This window comes from Saccopteryx bilineata, chromosome 8, assembly GCF_036850765.1.
Source record: "Saccopteryx bilineata isolate mSacBil1 chromosome 8, mSacBil1_pri_phased_curated, whole genome shotgun sequence".
NCBI lineage: Eukaryota > Metazoa > Chordata > Mammalia > Chiroptera > Emballonuridae > Saccopteryx > Saccopteryx bilineata.
The window spans coordinates 72,038,389-72,056,190 of NC_089497.1; the positions used below are offsets into that span (position 1 = coordinate 72,038,389).

The 17,802-nt window shown below is 36.9% G+C and overlaps 1 long non-coding RNA gene across 1 annotated transcript in view; it reads right to left on the reverse strand.

The window, feature by feature from the left end:
- Positions 1 to 312: 312 nt before the first annotated feature.
- Positions 313 to 17,802, reverse strand: part of LOC136312204 (uncharacterized) — a 66,871-nt gene continuing 49,381 nt past the window's right edge. The window contains exon 3 of the long non-coding RNA XR_010726906.1: positions 313 to 798. This is a non-coding gene — a long non-coding RNA (uncharacterized lncRNA). The remainder of the gene's footprint in view (positions 799 to 17,802) is intronic.

Genomic DNA, 17,802 nt, shown 5'->3' on the forward strand with positions numbered 1-17,802 from the left:
CTCTTTATATATGGTTGTTACTTGTCAGACAACTTGGCAACTTCATCAAAGCAGTCTTGGATACAAGAAACTTGACCTCAACTAGCCCTTGGTTGGTTCAAGCCTTAGAATCTTAAAATTTGCTTTAACTTCTTCACTTGCAAAATGTGAATCACAGTATTTGCCTTGAATTTACCTTTTGTGGGAGTGGTGTGGTGATGAATGACTGAATAGGTTAATTTATGTTCAATTATTTTAGCTCTGTAAAGGACATATGACACAAGTTAAATATATCTTCTATAGATTTTATTCTGTAAATGGGCCTGGCAGTGCTAAAAATCTAGAAGTCTTTGGGTAAAATGGGGTGAAGACTAAGGAATTATTCTTATTTAAAATGTTTTTTATACTATCATATTCACTATTTCACCCTTTTCTGATAGCCTATTCTTTATCCCTCTCTTTCTTTTCTTCTTAAGATTTTATTTATTGATTTTAGAGAGAGGAGAAAGAGAGAGAAGGTGGGGGCAGGAAGCATCAACTCGTAGTTGTTTCTCATATGGGCCTTGGCTGGGCAAGCCCAGGGTTTTGAACTGGTAAGCTCAGCAGTCCAGGTGGATGCTTTATCCACTATGCCACCTCAGGTTAGGCAATCCCTCACTTTCCAACAACCTTTCAGTCCTGTAGGAGCAACTTGAACAGCACTTGGTGACTTAGCAGGTGCGGTTGATTTGGTGCTGCACAGAAAGTAGTAGACTATAGAGCAATGCTGAAATATAGTGGGGGTCTTCTTGCTTTTTCTTCTTCCTTAATCCAAGGAATCTATGCAATGAAGAACAAGAGATGGTAAAAACAGAACTGGAATTCAACCAATACACACTGATATAGCAGTACATTAAAAAGTTGAAATAATTCTCTACTGGTCTATAAATAGCAACTGCCCTCAGTTCTTATCTACCCAGCCACCTCTATGTACTGCCTTAGCCTTGCTGATGTCACTCTGAGACTCTCTGACTCCCCTGCATCCAGCAATCTAATGGGTAACACTTGCCCTAGTAAAGGGGATTCAGGACTCTGCCCTGGTGACCATTCTGATTGGCTGTGCCTAGGACTTACAGGTGTTAAGTATTTTGAATAACTCTCTGTAACCACATATAAAACTCAAAAAATCAACCGTACTAGTTGCATTGAAACTCTTGACAAATTACTTTCATCTTTATTGATATGTGCACATCTTCTTGGACCTTAATTCCGGCACTTTTCGCTTCCATTATTGCTTTTGGAACATAATATCAGTGTGGAGAGAAAGAGAGAGAGAGAGGGAGAGAGAGAAGAGAGCCACTGAGAAGCAAGTTGAAAGCCCACAGGCTATACTGGGCATGAGTTTGGCCACATTCAATTTTATTGAACATCTTGAAGCATTTAAAACAAACAACATCCTATGGAACCCAGATGTATATAAGCATATAGCCAGGTGCCCTCATCCTAATATTTGAACCCATTTTATGGAAGATTTAATCCATATGTTAAATCATTGACTTCAAAAAGTATTTCTTGAGAGGCTAATTGAAATGATGAAAAATGGGTCTAAAGATTATGCTCATAGATGTCATTTATGGGTTGGGGGTTAGGGGCTGAAGAGAGAGTGAGAAAAACTTGGAGGAGTTTCATGAAGTCCTTTAAGTATGTGAAATGTTCTAGAGCACAAGGGAACTCTTAAATTTCATAATCATAGAATCTTTCTTCATTTCCAAAAGAGCATGTTTTTGAGACAGCATATAATATAGCTATTTGTTCTCTTGAACACATCTCAGGGAGAGAAAAAAAAGAAGTTAGAAAAATGAGCCCATTGTTTTTCAAAATTAGTGACAAACTTCAAAATAATTCCAAACAAACCTCAAATAAAACATTTTCCCCCTACTGTGAATCCTATTTAAACTGTTTGGATCGGTCTGTTTTAATGAGTCGCATTCACGCTGACACATCCACACACTTCAGACAAAGACGACTGTACCTCTAAACCCATTTAAAAATGATAGATGACTGTCAGCTTTGTGAAAGCAGCACATGCAGTGGCTTGATAGTGCAGAATGAAAGCAATCTACAAGTGCAAGTCTGTTTCTTTTGGCAACGGAAGGAGTTGCTAATGGATTCATCATTTTCTGTTAAGCATGAATGTCAAACAAAAAAACATTTAGGGCTCTATTCAACTGAATTTCCGGCTCGATGCTTGCCAGCCATGGAAGCCCTGTGACTTGGAACCTGTGCAGCCCAAGCCTGATTCTTGTTTCCAAAGTTCTGTGGGGCCAGTGCCACGGAACTTGGAATTCTGCCAAGGGCTCCTCCTCCTCCTCTCTTTGGCTTCCCCTCCCCCTTTTCTCCAGTCGTATGAAACCACCAGTCATGCTTCCTAAATGAATGCCATCTATGGGGGGTTCTGGTTGTCAACTCGTACAACTTCAGCTGACTCCACGTCAGAATCATACAGGAAGCCTGCTAATACCACTTGAGAAGCGAGGGCAGGGTGAGAATTTGTTGTATCTGGGGTTTCTGGGGCTTCTGTGCCTTGGAACTTACTGGTTGCACTGGACATTGTATGCTTTCTATTTTGATGTCATAGATATGCAACATGTTCTATACTATTTTTATAAACAAAAAATAAATGCAAAATAATAAAAGTTAGAATATCTGGGCTTCACAAATAATATATTCTTGGAATGGACCTTAAGAGGATTTGGGGAGTCTGCAGGTGGCAGCACAGTAGGTAGTGTCTACCCAGAGTGCTGAAGTCTGGGCTTGCGCCTGAGGTCACTAGCTTGAGCCCAAGGTCACCGGTTTGATCCCCGGTCAAGGCATATGTGAGAAGCAATCAATAGATGCACAATTACATGAAACAATGAGTTTAAACTTTCTCTTTCTCTCTCTCTTTCCTTTCCCTATTAAAAAAAAAAAGAAGAGGATTTCGGGGAAGTTCTGGCCTCAGAACACAGCTGTTTTTTGTTTGTTTGTTTGATTCATTCACACCAGATTTATTGATTTTAGAAAGAAAGGAAGGAAACAGAGAGAGGGAAAGAGAGAGAGACAGAGAAAAACCAGGAATAATGAGCTGTTCCTATATGTACCCTGACCAGGAATCGAACCAGCAACTTTTATGTATGTCTGACACTCTTAACAGAGTTAATCGGCCAGGGTGGGAACACAGTTATTTTTATGTCCTTGATCGCTGAAGAACTGCCTCTGTATGAAGGTTGGTTTCTTCAATTGGCTGCACAGTGGACAGTGGCAAGATTATGCTGAGGTCAAACAGATCAACAGCATCCACTCAGGCAAAGGAGAAATGACAATGACACAGACCCTGGGCCCTCACATATCAGACCAGTACCAACTCTCCCACCAGCTATGTGATCTTGGGCAAGCCTCTTAACTCCTAAGTGTCTCGGTTTCTTCACCTGGTTATTTTAAGGGTTCAATAAGATACACAAGAACAAGAGTGGAAATTATATATCACTGCACCATGGAAATCATTATACTTCAGCTATTTAAACTAATAATATTAACAAATAATAACAGGGGATATGGGATTGTCTAATAGGGAGAACTAGGCACAGAGAAGTTAAGGCACTTAGATTTCTGACAACTGCATTTGTTTTGTTCTGTGACCTTGAGGAAAATCAATGTACCCATTAAACTGGAATAGAGATGTTTATCCCATCACTAATTTTGTAAGAATGCTGTTCCATGGCTTCTTACATTATTTAATCTGTAGAAGTGGCCCTAGATGTCAACCGACTGCCAATCATTCCTTCATTATAGCTTTACTGTTTTGCAATTCCTAGTCATTTTCATTTTTCTATTGCCCTGTTAAAATTCAAACATATGGGAGAACAGAATTTATATTTTTACTTGGCAATTCGTACTGTAATAGAGTTTAACCAGATTAAGACACAGGGTTGATGCCAGTAGGCCAGGGGGAAAAATAGGATACCAAGAGGAAGGAAAATAAGTTTTTAAATCGACTTCAATATTTTTGCAGATGTGCCTTGTACTCCTCTTATCCCTAATACTGGGAGGACAATTGGAAATAGTTGTGAAATGTAGGCAGTACTTTCTAAATGACAGGACTATAAGTGATTTAATGTGATGGTGATAATGATGATAACCTCAGTTTAAGGGATAAAGGCAAAACTTGTAAAAAATAAATAAATTCATAGTCTCCCTCAAAAATACTTGAATTTAATGTTCAAATGTTGCCTCCCTCAGAAAACCTTCCCTGACTCCCCAGATAGTTTCAATCATTGTACATACTTCAAATATATATTTCTTATGATGTAATTAATTTGTTTGTCTATTTGGAATATATCCATATTTATAGTCCTTGATACTCTTTTAAATTGTATATTCAATACCTCACAGAATTCCTAGCACCTCATAGGAACTCAGAAAATATTTGTTGAATTTAATAGATATAACATCTGGAAGATAAAATAAAATAAGCTCTCATTCTCCCAGTGCATACAGGACTTGGTCTCTCTAACAATCAATACCAAAGATATTTTTTCAGCTAAGCATAAACTTTATAGAGGTTTACTCACCACATGATTTAAAAAAAATATTTCCAGTTAGATGATGCTTTAATCAAGTGGAATGGTGTTTTGTTAAAGCTGTTACCTAAATGTTATACACCTTTTAGAAATATTATCAAATTCACCCAGAATGATCTATGTTTATAATATAATGTATTGGCAAAGCTACGTCCTAAATGTCACTTTAACCTGTGAAAATGATCAGATTCTACAGGGCTGGTTTCAATGAGGAATTTTCAGAATGATGAAGCCAGATTTAGCTGGTAGCAATTATTGGGACATTTCAGATGAGCTCAGCATGAAGACTAAAACTGAAGAAAGATTAAGTCTCAAATACTAAGGGACAGAAAATAAAATGAAAAGAGAGATCGAAAGCGCTTGAAATGCAGGAAAGGATCAGTTATCTGCAGGAAGCTGGTATTCTTATGTGAGGTGCATGTGACCCAATCTGGGTTAAAATGTTATCTCGATATGATCTGCAGAATTTCTCTCTTGACGGTAGCAACCTCAGAAGAGTGAATTAAAGTCTTAAGGAGAAAAATCAATAAAGAAAAAAAAAAGATAAAAGCAATATGGCTGGAGAGCATTTCAAAAATCATATAAAAGTCGCTTAAATGGCCATGGAAGACTAACCACTGTTTATAAGGATTTAACAGGAATACCAATAAGAATAGATTTGTTGGTCTTCTCAGAGGAATTTGGCTAGTCTTTGTTTCATTCTAGTGTGTGACATACAGAAGCATGAATTGCATAAAAGACTGCCTATGATGAGAAGAAATTCACTGGAGATATATGATGAGAGAGTTGGTATTAGAGTGGCACTTAGTGCTTGCCCAGGGCTATGGATGAAGCTTAGTGCTCTGAGTATCTGTCCTGTGACTGGCTCTATTTTATTCCCAATCTCTGAACTTTATGCCAGAAACAGACAACATAATCATTTTAATAATAATAATGCTTTCTCTAATACATATTTTAAAAAATCTGTGAGATATTTTTTTCTTGTAATTATAAGAAGTGGAATTTATTCCAGACCTTTCTTCAGGCCAATTATCTTCTTAACTAAAATGAAGATGAAAGAAGTCAGAGGGAAAGAAAGAGTTGATGGAATGGAAGAGATAGGAACTTTGGGAGAAAGGGGTACAGCGTCTTCCTACCAGAAAGGAAAGGAATACCAAATAAAATCTAGAGTTTAGTGAGCTAGACTTCAGTATGTTCAAAAAAGACATCGCTATGACTCCTCAAGCCAGGTCTGAGTTCCATATAGGGAGAGTGTTGATGCTATGTTCATCTAATAATGCATTAATTCATTTATCACAGTGTGTCCGTAAAGTTATGGTGCACTTTGACTGGTCACAGGAAAGCAACAAAAGACGATAGAAATGTGAAATCTGCACCAAATAAAAGGAAAGCCCTCCCAGTTTCTGTAGGATGATGTGGCAGCATGTGCACATGCGCAGATGATGACGTAACACCGTGTATACAATGGAGCAGCCCATGGCCATGCCAGTCAAGCTGTGGACGGTACAGAGGAAAGTTCAGTGTGTTCTGTGGCTTGCTAACTTCAAATCCATGACCAAAGTGCAATGCAATATTGGCGCATTTATAACGAAGCACCACCACATAGGAATAACATTACTTGGTGGGATAAGCAGTTGAAGGAAACCGGCAGTTTGGTGGAGAAACTCCGTTCTGGTAGGCCATCAGTCAGTGACGAGTCTGTAGAGGCTATACAGGATAGCTTCCTAAGGAGCCCCAAAAATCTGTGCGTGAGCCCACATCGAACTGCACTGAATAGGTATGAAACTGGGAGAGTTTTCTTTTTATTCGATGCAGATATCACATTTCTATCGTCTTTTGTTGCTTTCCTGTGACCGGTCAAAAGTGCACCATGACTTTACGGACACACTGTATTTCAGTACATTCTTTCTTTAGTTTCTGTCATACTACATGTATTCTTTAATTAATGAGAAGCTTTCAAAAGTGAAATTCTAGCAATACAACTATAAATATTTTTATTTATTCATTTTTAAAATTTTTAAATTTATTTTTTATTTTATTTTTTTTTGTATTTTTCTGAAGCTGGAAACGGGGAGGCAGTCAGACAGACTCCCGCATGCGCCCGACCGGGATCCACCCGGCACGTCCACCAGGGGGCGATGCTCTGCCCATCCGGGGCATCGCTCTGTCGTGACCAGAGCCACTCTAGCGCCTGAGGCAGAGGCCATGGAGCCATCATCCCCAGCGCCCGGGCCATCTTTTGCTCCAATGGAGCCTCGGCTGCGGGAGGGGAAGAGAGAGACAGAGAGGAAGGAGAGGGGGAGGGGTGGAGAAGCAGATGGGCGCCTCTCCTGTGTGCCCTGGCCAGAAATCGAACCCGGGACTTCCGCATGCCAGGCTGATGCTCTACCACTGAGCTAACCAGCCAGGGCCTAATATTTTTAATTAGAAAGAAAAAATATGTAAGTTTTGATGAATGCCCAGTGTGAAACTCTACAGACTCCTATATATCCTGGGCTCAAGATTAATTAAATAACTTGTGTGAGTCACAAAGCTAGTAAGCAAAGAGCTAGAATTCACATTTACTTCTGTCTGATTCCAAAGGACATACACTTCTCAAGTCCCTATGCATGACCCCAGGATTGCTTAATCAATGAGCTCCTGTCACTAAATATACCACAATCAGGAATGGTGAGGTAATATAGATTTTATAGTCATATTTTTGTCCTTTCTTCATACACACACATACACACATGCACATGCACACTCATACATTCAGACCTGTACCTAAAAAGACATGACAAGCTGTCTTAGTCCAATAATTTAGTGACACCGTGATAGGTCGTTCTTGCAGCTAATTTAATTTTACCTCGTGCTTTGTTCATGGACTCTTGACCCCTGTCATTTTCTGTTTGAAACCCTAGTGCCAACCATCAGTCTATCCCATGGTTTTGTTTTGTTTTTAGAATGAGAGTCTGCATTGCCTTGGCTCTCCTTGACTTATAGATGCTCCTTATTGCTGTTGGTGTACCTAACACCACAAGTTGCAGGTACTACCATCTTTTATCTGTTGTCAAACACTTTGGATGCCATGGGTTTCCTATGACCTGAGCTACCTATCAGAACCCACACTCAGTACCTGCTTTCTCTAATGGGTAGGTCTAAATCTATCCCTAATTTCCAGGGTTGGTCTCATTCAATATGGGGAACACATACCTATGTTTTGATATATGACCATCTTCTCTTGAGAATCCCTTAGAAGTTAAAGTTTCTCTTTATGAGTCATTTTGACATAGTTTCAATTCAGGGTTTGTATTTTGTTTCTGATACTAAGTTATTTCATTTACTTACTTGAAAAATGGGAATGATTTACTCTGCTAAAATGGTATCCAGACTGGTAACTGTCTATCTGGGTTGTGATGTGGATCAAATGACTTAATTTATGCAATTCTCTTTTCAGAGTGCTTAGCATAAAAGTGCTCAGTAAATGCTAGCATCTGTTAGAAATAATCTTCATCAACATTTTCATTATTGTAATTGTCACTTCAGGTCAAGTAATATCTTAGGGGTGGGTAGATGATAAATTCTTATTGATTCAAACTGGAGGCAAGGACTGGCTCACACCTCACGGTGTGTAGAGAAGAAGGTGGTGTGGTTTCTTGGAAAGAACCCTCAGCAGATCTGTGTTTTACTGCCTGCTCAGCCATTAATTAGGGATGATAACTTTTTTCCTCAGTTCTTATTATTTAGTGAAACTGTCAGTGGTCTTTTTAATTGGAAGGTTCTAAAAATACTGGGCAAGGCTTTTGTACATATACAAAGTTGGACCCCATTCCTGGAGAATGATTCAGAAGTCTGGGTGAGGTTTCAGCACTTTTAGGTAAAAAGCTCTGCAATCTATCCCAGTGAGAACTGTCTGTTGTCAGTGTTCATTGATGGGTCTTCAAGTCCTTCAAAATTTGACATTCTTCAATTTTATAGTAACAATAAAAGAAGAAAATAATATGGGAAGTGAAAGTGATTTACCCAATTCTAGAGTATACATTTGTATTATATTTTTTAGGGCTGTTATATAACAGATTAAGTGACTTAAACAATACGGATTTATAGTTCTGGAGGTTAGAAATCTGAGATGAAGGTGTCAGCAGGTTTGGTTTGGTTTCTCCTAAAGCCGCCACAGGCTTGTAGACAGCCACCTTTGCTCTGTGTCCTCGCATAATATGTACTCACTTGGTATCTCTTTTTGTGTCCAAATTTCCTCCTCTTGTAAGGACACTAGTCTGATTAGATTAGGACTCACCCTGAGGATCTCATTTTAACTTATCACCTCTTTAATGGCCCAATCTCCAAATACAGCCACAAGTTGAGTTACAGGAGGTTAGGGTTTCAATGGTGGGGATGCATTTCAGCCTATAACAACATTAAAAACCTTTAAAAATGTACATAGGAATTCACTTCTGGAAATGTATTCCAAGTGAAGGGCGAGAGGTGCCTCAAGTGCTCCTTGAAGGAGTCCTGTCTGTGCTGGAGAAGGTGTCTGAACCCTCGTCTGGGTGAGCCTGCGGACGGAGGGCCCTCCAGGACCACATCTTGTCTGCCCCGCACCAGTCCAGACATTAGTGCCTGAGGTCTGTAGAAAGAGGGCCTACAAGTGCAAGCTGAAGGAGCTGTTTCCATGGGGGGGGGAGTAGGTTACTTTTGGGTTAAGCAGCAATGTGTGGTCTGAATCCCTCTAACACAAAATAACGCAAATGGTCATGGGAGTCGAGCTTCTCCCAAATATGAAACAGAATGTGGAACACTTAAAGCTCATTGCGGATACCAGTGGTTTCCAGAGGATACCAATGTGCTCAGAGAACGTTCACAAGAAGAGACATTATGCCAACAAGGGCCAAATTGTTAGTGAACTCATATGAAGTTTCCATCCCCAGTGACTTCTATAAATGTTCCTGGCTGAGAGTCTGCATGAATGGGGTGGAGGACAAGAGATGGTGACAGGTATGTTACTACTGTTAAGTAGACCCTGGCTGTGCTCACTGGCTGAAGAGACCTGAGGAAATTCAAGTATTGCTTACAATAGAGGAAAAATTGAAACAAAAAAACTAATAACAAATGTTCAACAATGGAAGAATTGGTTAAATAAATTATTCTGTGCTTGTACAACTATAATATTGTGTAGTTATTAAAAATCATGTTGTGGAAGAATATATATTTTCTTGGAAAATATTCATGATAATAATGCTAAATAAAAAAAGATAAGAAAACATACAGAAAATAGCTATTGGTTAATGAAAATTATCCATTACAAATGCCAAGTACATACATACCAAGTTGTGGTGATCTATGGATGGGAAGATTCAAACTTTCTCAGTGATTTTCTGTTTTTAGTTGTTAAGTTTTCTGTATTTGTGCATATAGGTTATTTGTATAATTTGAGTTTTAAAAGAGTTTAATAAAAGAAAACCCAGCTCTGCTAAAATGGCATTCAGACTGATACCTGTCATTAATCTTTCTACATGATTTGAGAGGGACTCTTCCTTTTCTTTTCAAAATTATGTCTTTCCCACTTCCTTCATTAAAACATTATTTTAAAGAAAATGACAAAGATAGCAAAGATAGAAAATGCAGTTACTTGAAAAAAGAGAAAATTGGCAACTGTATGTCAATGTCGTCCATTTTCTTAAGTGTCTCTGAGACTCAAAAGTTTGGGAACAACTGCCATAAATATTTCATAATTTACCACAAAATTCTCACTCACATATCTTAAGTGGATGCCGAGACTCTTTCTCACTGCCTGTTTATGCACAGACTTCTTATTTCTGTTTCAATAGGATTGCAGTATTATTTCCACTCCATGCTGGCCCAAGGGTCACCCAATGGATTCGGATGATATGCCCACCTACTTCTCCACCCTCCAATACTAAATAATCAAAACCAGTAGTTCAAATATTCTCCATGCTCTATTTCTACATCTCTATATGTATATCTTTCTTTCTATACACATACTTACATATCTATGTACTTATACATATGCAACATACATAATTGCTTTCTTTTTAACTTAATTGGCTCTGCACTTGACACATTTCACATATTGTGTCCAATGTTCTGCAGACCTCTTCCTGCTGCACAAAGCAGACTAGAGCCACCTTAACTGACTAGAGCCACCTTAACTGAGTATATATTTTTATTTATTTTTTGTTCATGAAAATGTTATCTAGTCCCTTTCTTTAAGAAATTTGACCTAAGTCTCATCATTTTTTCTTCTTCAATTAAAATGTCTAAAAAGCCCATTTTAAATCTAAGTCTTCTTCAATGTGTACTTTGCTTTTCTGAACTGTTGTTTAGTTTTAAAGAATAATAATAATAATATAAAAAATAAGATTATTTATAAGTGACCAAATTAAGCTGAGTTCTTTAGAAAAAAGTAACATTCTTTTAGAATATATTATAAAAGATAAATTGTAACTGGGATTAATTGAAATATTGGTCAAAGTGTCTATAATTATATCAGAGGCTCCAGAAGTCATTTTAATTTAAAAACCATAATAACTGAGATTTTGCATAGAAATCATACAGCTATTTATATTTCAAAATATGTGCCTTTTTATGTGATAGAAAGAGAAAGTGAGAAAGAGAGAGAGGGACAAACAGATAGGAAGGGAGATGAGAATCAATTCTTCTTTGCTGCTCCTTAGTTGTTCATTCATTGCTTTCTCACATATATGTGTCTTGACTAGGGGGGCTCCAGCTGAGCCAGTGACCCCTTGCTCAAGCCAGCGACCTTGAGTTCAAGCCAGCAACCTTTGGGATCAAGTTAGTGACCATGGATGAGGTTTTGTCTATAATCCCATGCTCAAGCCTGATGAGCCTGTGTTCAAGCCAGAGACCTTGGAGTTTCAAACCTAAATCCTCAGCATTCCAGGCTGATGCTTTATCCACTGCTCCACAACCTGGTCAGGCTCAAAATGTGTATCTTGAATACTTAACAAGGCATTTAATATACTGCACTGTGCGCCTTAATCAAATCATTACATTAAGATAATACATTACACTGACAGGCAAGTTTACTAAATAAAAGTAGGGCTGTGTTAGGTGTGAAAGGCATCTGCATAAAGGTTAAAAAAAAAGGACCCTGAAATTTTAATACTAATGAAAACCAGCTCATCTACTTCATCAATTAACCCAGGCTGGTGTGGGGTTCAATCTCATCCAAGAGATTTTCTTTGTGCGTTTTTGTTGTTGTTGTTGGTTTGTTTGTTTTTTTCAAATGAGGAGAGGGCAAGTGGCAATTTCAAAGAGGTTTATCCAGATCCTGATACAGTAGAAGATTTTCAGTGTTACTCTTCTGGAGAATTTTTATTGATTCTGCTCTTATTTTTTTCTATTTTATCCTATTTCAACACTCAACTTTTCCCATCAATTTATATAAATTCAATGTTTTTATTGTTGTTGTTTTCAAATCCTTAGTGGTTGCTCAGTAAATTTTGAATAAGTGGGTGAATAAATGAAAACAAACAATAATGTTTTAAACTTTAAATATTTATTATAGAAATTTCAAACATTAGCAAGTTCAGCAATAGGATAATGAACTCTCACGAACCCATCACCCAGATTCAATTTATCAAATTATGACCACTCTTGTTTCATCTCCATTTGTTTTATCCCTTCACTTGGTTCCTTTAAAGCAAATTTGAATGTTCTATAATTTTATCTATAAATATTTTAATATATATCTCTAAAAAATAAGGACTCTTTTGAAAACAATCACAAAATGACATTAAAAATTAATACAATCCTTGATATCTATCTGGTCAGTTAAAAGATTTCCAGGCTGTTTTGCACAAATATTATTTGTTTAAATTAAGATTGATATAAGGTACATAAATTGCAATTGATTTATATATCACTTAAGCCTCTTTTAATCTATGATATATGTTCTCTTTCATCTTTTTTCTTCTTAATGTTTTCCTGTAGCTTTTGTTTGTGTATTTTGCTATTCATAAACCCCTGGTATTGCTGAGGATGTTTTCTTGCCCCTCTCCTTCCCATAAATCAATAGCTTGATATAGAGGCTTGCTCAGATTCAGGTTTGACTGTGTGTGTGTGTGTGTGTGTGTGTGTGTGTGTTTGAGCAAGAATATTTCATTTTGTGTACATCCATCAAGAGGTATAAAATGTCTAGTTGTCTCTTTTTTATGAGATGTTAACAGTCATTAATGATCATTGCCTAGATCCATTAATTCAATAAAAGCTGCAAAATGCATTCTTCTATTATTCCTTTATCCTTTACTAGCTGGAACACTTCTCTAAAGAAATATTCCTTATCGCCTGACCTGTGGTGGCACAGTGGATAAAGCGTCGACCTGGAAATGCTGAGGTCGCCGGTTCAAAACCCTGGGCTTGCCTGGTCAAGGCACATATGGGAGTTGATGCTCCCAGCTCCTCTCTCCTCTCTAAAATGAATAAATAAATAAATAATTTAAAAAAAAAGAAATATTCCTTATCAACTATTTATTTACTTTGAGGTACCCATTTAATAATAACAGCAGAATAAAAGTTTCTTTGTGTTAATCAGTTTTCAAAATAATGAGTCAAATCTCTAACACTTCCCAAAAGTAACCAATACATTTATTAAGGTATCATTATAAACTCACAAATTGAAATATACTTATATTTCAGTCCATATTAGATATTATTGTTATTGCTACTCAAAATAATTTTTTTTCTTAAGTGAGAAGCCAGGAGGCAGAGACAGACTCCTGCCTACACCCCCACTGGGATTCACCCAGCAAGTCCCCTATGGGACAATGCTTTGCCCATCTGGGACCATTGCTCCATTGCTTGGCAACTGAGCTATTGTAGCATCTGAGGCAAGGCCATGGAGCCATCCTCAGCTCCTGGAGCCATAGCTGCAAAAGGGGAAGAGAGAGAGAGAGAGAGAGAGAAAGGAGAGTGGGTAGATAAGCTGACGCTCTACGACTGAGCCAACCTACCAGGACCATACTATCCTATCTTTAACCAGTAGAGAACTTTACAAGTTGGCTAATGAGTTGATTTGACAAAATTCTAAATGTCCTAATATTTTTCTTGCTTTCTAGTATGACAAGTTGTAGCTTCCCTGCCCCACACCTAGAATCAGCTATTTTTCCAAGGATTCCTTGTTCCTTTTCATGGGAAGTAGTTATCTAAAGATTGTCATTTGGATGATAGGGGTGCTTTTTCTGGATTGGTCACTGCTTGTGGGCTTTTTCAGTGGACAGAGCTAAGAAATAAATGGTTGTTATTATTGCATGCAAAATCTCTTTCCCACTTCCCTTTTCTCCTAGCATAGCACAGGAGTGAATAGAGATACTCCACTTTTTTTGTTTGTTTGTTTGTTTGTTTTTTACAGCAGCATAGTACTTCATTGAATGTGCCAAAATTGATTTAGCTCTTTGGAGAGAAGGATCATGACCATTCAAGTCTTTGGCCATGTTTCTATTAGACTGTCTCACTCTTTTTATTTAGAGGGGTTCTTTTAATGTTCTGTATACAGCTGACATTTTTTGTCAGATGTAAAAATTGCAAACATGGACTCCTGCTCTACATCCTAGCCTTTTAACTCTCTAAATGAGTTTTTTGATGAGCAGAAGTTCTTAATTTTTATGTAATCAAACTTACCTTTTTTTCCTTTATGGTTAGTGCTTTTTGTTTAAATTTCTATTCAAAAAGTCTTTGCTGATAACAAGATCATGAGGGTATTTTCTGTTTTTCTTTAGGAAATAAAATTTAATGGGGGTGACATTGATCAATAATAGTACATAGGTTTCAGGTAAATACTTCTATAGCATTTGAACTGTTGATTGTGTTGTGTGCCCATCACCCAAAGTCAAATCATTTTTCATCACTATGTATTTGTCATGAGGGTATTTTCTTACATCATGTTCTGAAAGCATAATTGTTTTCACCTTACATATTTACATCTGCAGTTTATCTAGAATTGAATTGTTATGTGGTTAATGGGGTAATGTGAGATCAAGATTAAGTTTTCCCTTTGGATATCCAACTGGCCTGCCATGATTTGTTATAATTCCGCACCACTCGTGATTCTGTAATGTGACCTCTGCCATAAATCAGGTGGTTCATGTCAGGTCTGTTTCTGGCTTCTTTTTTGCATTCGCTGCTCCATTTGCTTAAACTTGAATTTGTGTCACACTGTCTTAATTAATGTAGCTTGATAGCCAGTGGTGTAAATTAGCCAAACCCTTTCTTCAAATCTACCTTTTATGTTCTTGTTTTCTTTGCATTAAGAAATTTTTTAGAAACTTATTAATTTCTCCCTCCAAAATACCTTGCTGGGCTTTTGATTGTTACATTGAGTCTATCAATTGATTTTGGATAATTGACATGTTTACAACATTACTGACTCTTCTAATTTATAAATAAGGTATATCTCTTTATTTATTTAGGGATTTTACAATTTCAATAGTATTTTAAAGTTATGTGTTAAAGTTTTGTGCATATTTTATTAGATTAGATTTATTCTAAGGTAAAGTTAATGCTATTATAAATGTTATTTTTCTGATAGTTTTGTTTATAAAAATATAGTTGATATTTGTAAATTGATCAGATACTAACTAAATTCAATTATTAAGTATAATAACTTATCTCTAAATTATTTTGGATTTTCCCATGCATAATTATGCCTTTTGTAAATGATGATAATGTGTTATTGCTCTGGCTAGGACCTCCAGGACCATGTTGAATAAAGGGGTGATAACATATATCTTTGATTCATTTCTGATCTCAGAAGAAAGTTTTAGCATTTTAACTTTAATAGGATTTCTTTTACATTTTTTAAATCAGATTAAGGAAGTTTTCTATTATTCCTAGTTTTCTATTTCTAGTTTCTGTTATTTTTTTTTATTTTTAATGAACAGGTGATAAATTTTATCAAATTTTTTTCACTCTCACTATGGACTGATAATATAATATTCTAATTTTTAATGTGGTGACTTATGTTAATTGATTTTAAAGTTTGAATTGAGGTAAATTTACATACATTAAAATACATGAATTTTAAGTGTATAGGTGGATGAAATTTTGTATATGTATATACCCAAGAAACCACCATTTAGACTATCATCATCCATCAAGAAGTTCCTTTGTGCCCGTTCTCGGCCAATGCTCCAAGGTAACCATTGTTCTAATCCAGGGGTAGTCAACCTTTTTATACTTACCACCCACTTTTGTATCTCTGTTAGTAGTAAAATTTTCTAACTGCCCACCGGTTCCACAGTAATGGTGATTTATAAAGTAGGGAAGTAACTTTACTTTATAAAGTTTATAAAGAAGAGTTACAGCAAGTTAAAGCATATAATAATAATTACTTATCAAGTACTTTATGTCGGATTTTCGCTAAGTTTGGCAGAATAAATCTTTATAAAACAACTTACTATAGTTAAATCTATCTTTTTATTTATACTTTGGTTGCTCCGCTACCACCCACCATGAGAGCTGGAACGCCCACTAGTGGGCGGTAGGGACCAGGTTGACTACCACTGTTTTATCATCATGGATTAGTTTTGCTTGCTAACTTTATATAAATAAATAATACTGTATGTACTTTTAGTGTTAGGCTTCTTCCACTCAATGTAACATTTTTGTGTGTTATTTAACAACATGTTTTTAATTTCTAGGTGGAAGTTCTTTTTTAGTTTTTGATTTTGTTGTTGATTTTAGTTTTATTGCATTTTAGTCAGAGAATGTTCTTTGTATTATTTCTTCTTAGAAGACACTGAGATTTTCTTTGTGGTTCAAGTATAGAAATATAATTTAAAAAAAGAAAAAGAATGAAATAGATTTAGTCTAATAGTTTTGTCTTAGAAAAAAAGCTCAGATTTTTGGAGAGCTCTTTAATCATCACAATGTTCCTTTGTGGTAGATGGATAAACAGCAGATATGCTCTATTCACCTCTTTCAGTGTCATGATTGTGTTCTGTTGCTATGTTGGAGATCTAGTTTAAATGTTTTAATTTTAAAACTCAACTGCAGTTTTTGCTTCATGAGATACTATATAGTGGAGAGGTCAAGGGCTTGTGAAGTCCAGGTCTGCACTTCACTAGCACTAACATTTAGTTACTTAGAATTAGTTACATTGGTTTCCTTATCTGTAAAATAGAAATAATAGTAACCATTTAATATTTTGTAATGACTGAATGAGGTCGCTTATGTAATGCATCTAGCAAGTGGGCTTGGTAGGCACTTAAAAGATAGCAGTGGCTATGATTGTTATTAGCTTGAAATAAGTTTAGTCCACCAACAGTCTCATGCTGTTCTCACCAACACATGAGAAAATGACATCTAGTTCCAGACTGACCAAGCAGAAAAGGAACCTGGGTTGAGAGGAGCGAACATTCACCAATTAAGCCTTGTTTTTCTGAATTGATATATTAACCCCCATTTATATTCAAATTCTCTAGAAAAAGCATCCCAGTAAAGTATAGTGGTTCCTAAATCATTTGCATGAATTTATAATATGAATGATTCCAATATCAACCAGAATCAAGAGCCAGTTCAATCATCAGGAGAGAAAAAGTCCTTATTAGTGGGCAGGAAGTGGAAATAGTAAGCCAGAAACTTTACTTTCTCTATTATTTTGTCCAGAAACAGGTCCAACTACGAATTGCTAGTTGAAGTCGTGATCAGTTTTCATTCACAAAGAGCCCTGTCAAGTGCTCCCCGAGACTGCCTCTGGATTTTGCAATCTCTTCTGCTGCAGTCCAAAATCACACCTTTGCTTCACTTCTGTGGTACATTTATTGTAGTTTCTCCTTTTGGCTTGTAGCCAAATCCTTGTGCTTAGACAGTCTCATTCATGACTATCTTCCAGTTCAAGAAGTGTGAAGACTTGGGAGAGGGAGGAGACAGTGCAGGGAGGAAAGGATCTATAGATGAGCCACAGGCAACTCCTACCTGTGACATTCTGTACTTCTCAAGGTTATAGGGATCAAGCTGTTTGCAGTCAGTTGTGAAAAGAAGGCTTTCCTCTCTCCTGTTGTGATGGCAGTGGGAATGACTGGTTGGGATAATAACAGTGTGCTCCAGGTCTGATTGATATGGTGACAGCACCAGGCTTGCATGAAACCCAGTGCCAGGGCTTTGGACCTCACTGGGACTGTTGACAACCTCTTTTTCTACTAGACTCATATTGCAGTTGCCTGAGAAGCATGTTGTCCAAAATTTCAAAGAGAGCCAAGCAGAA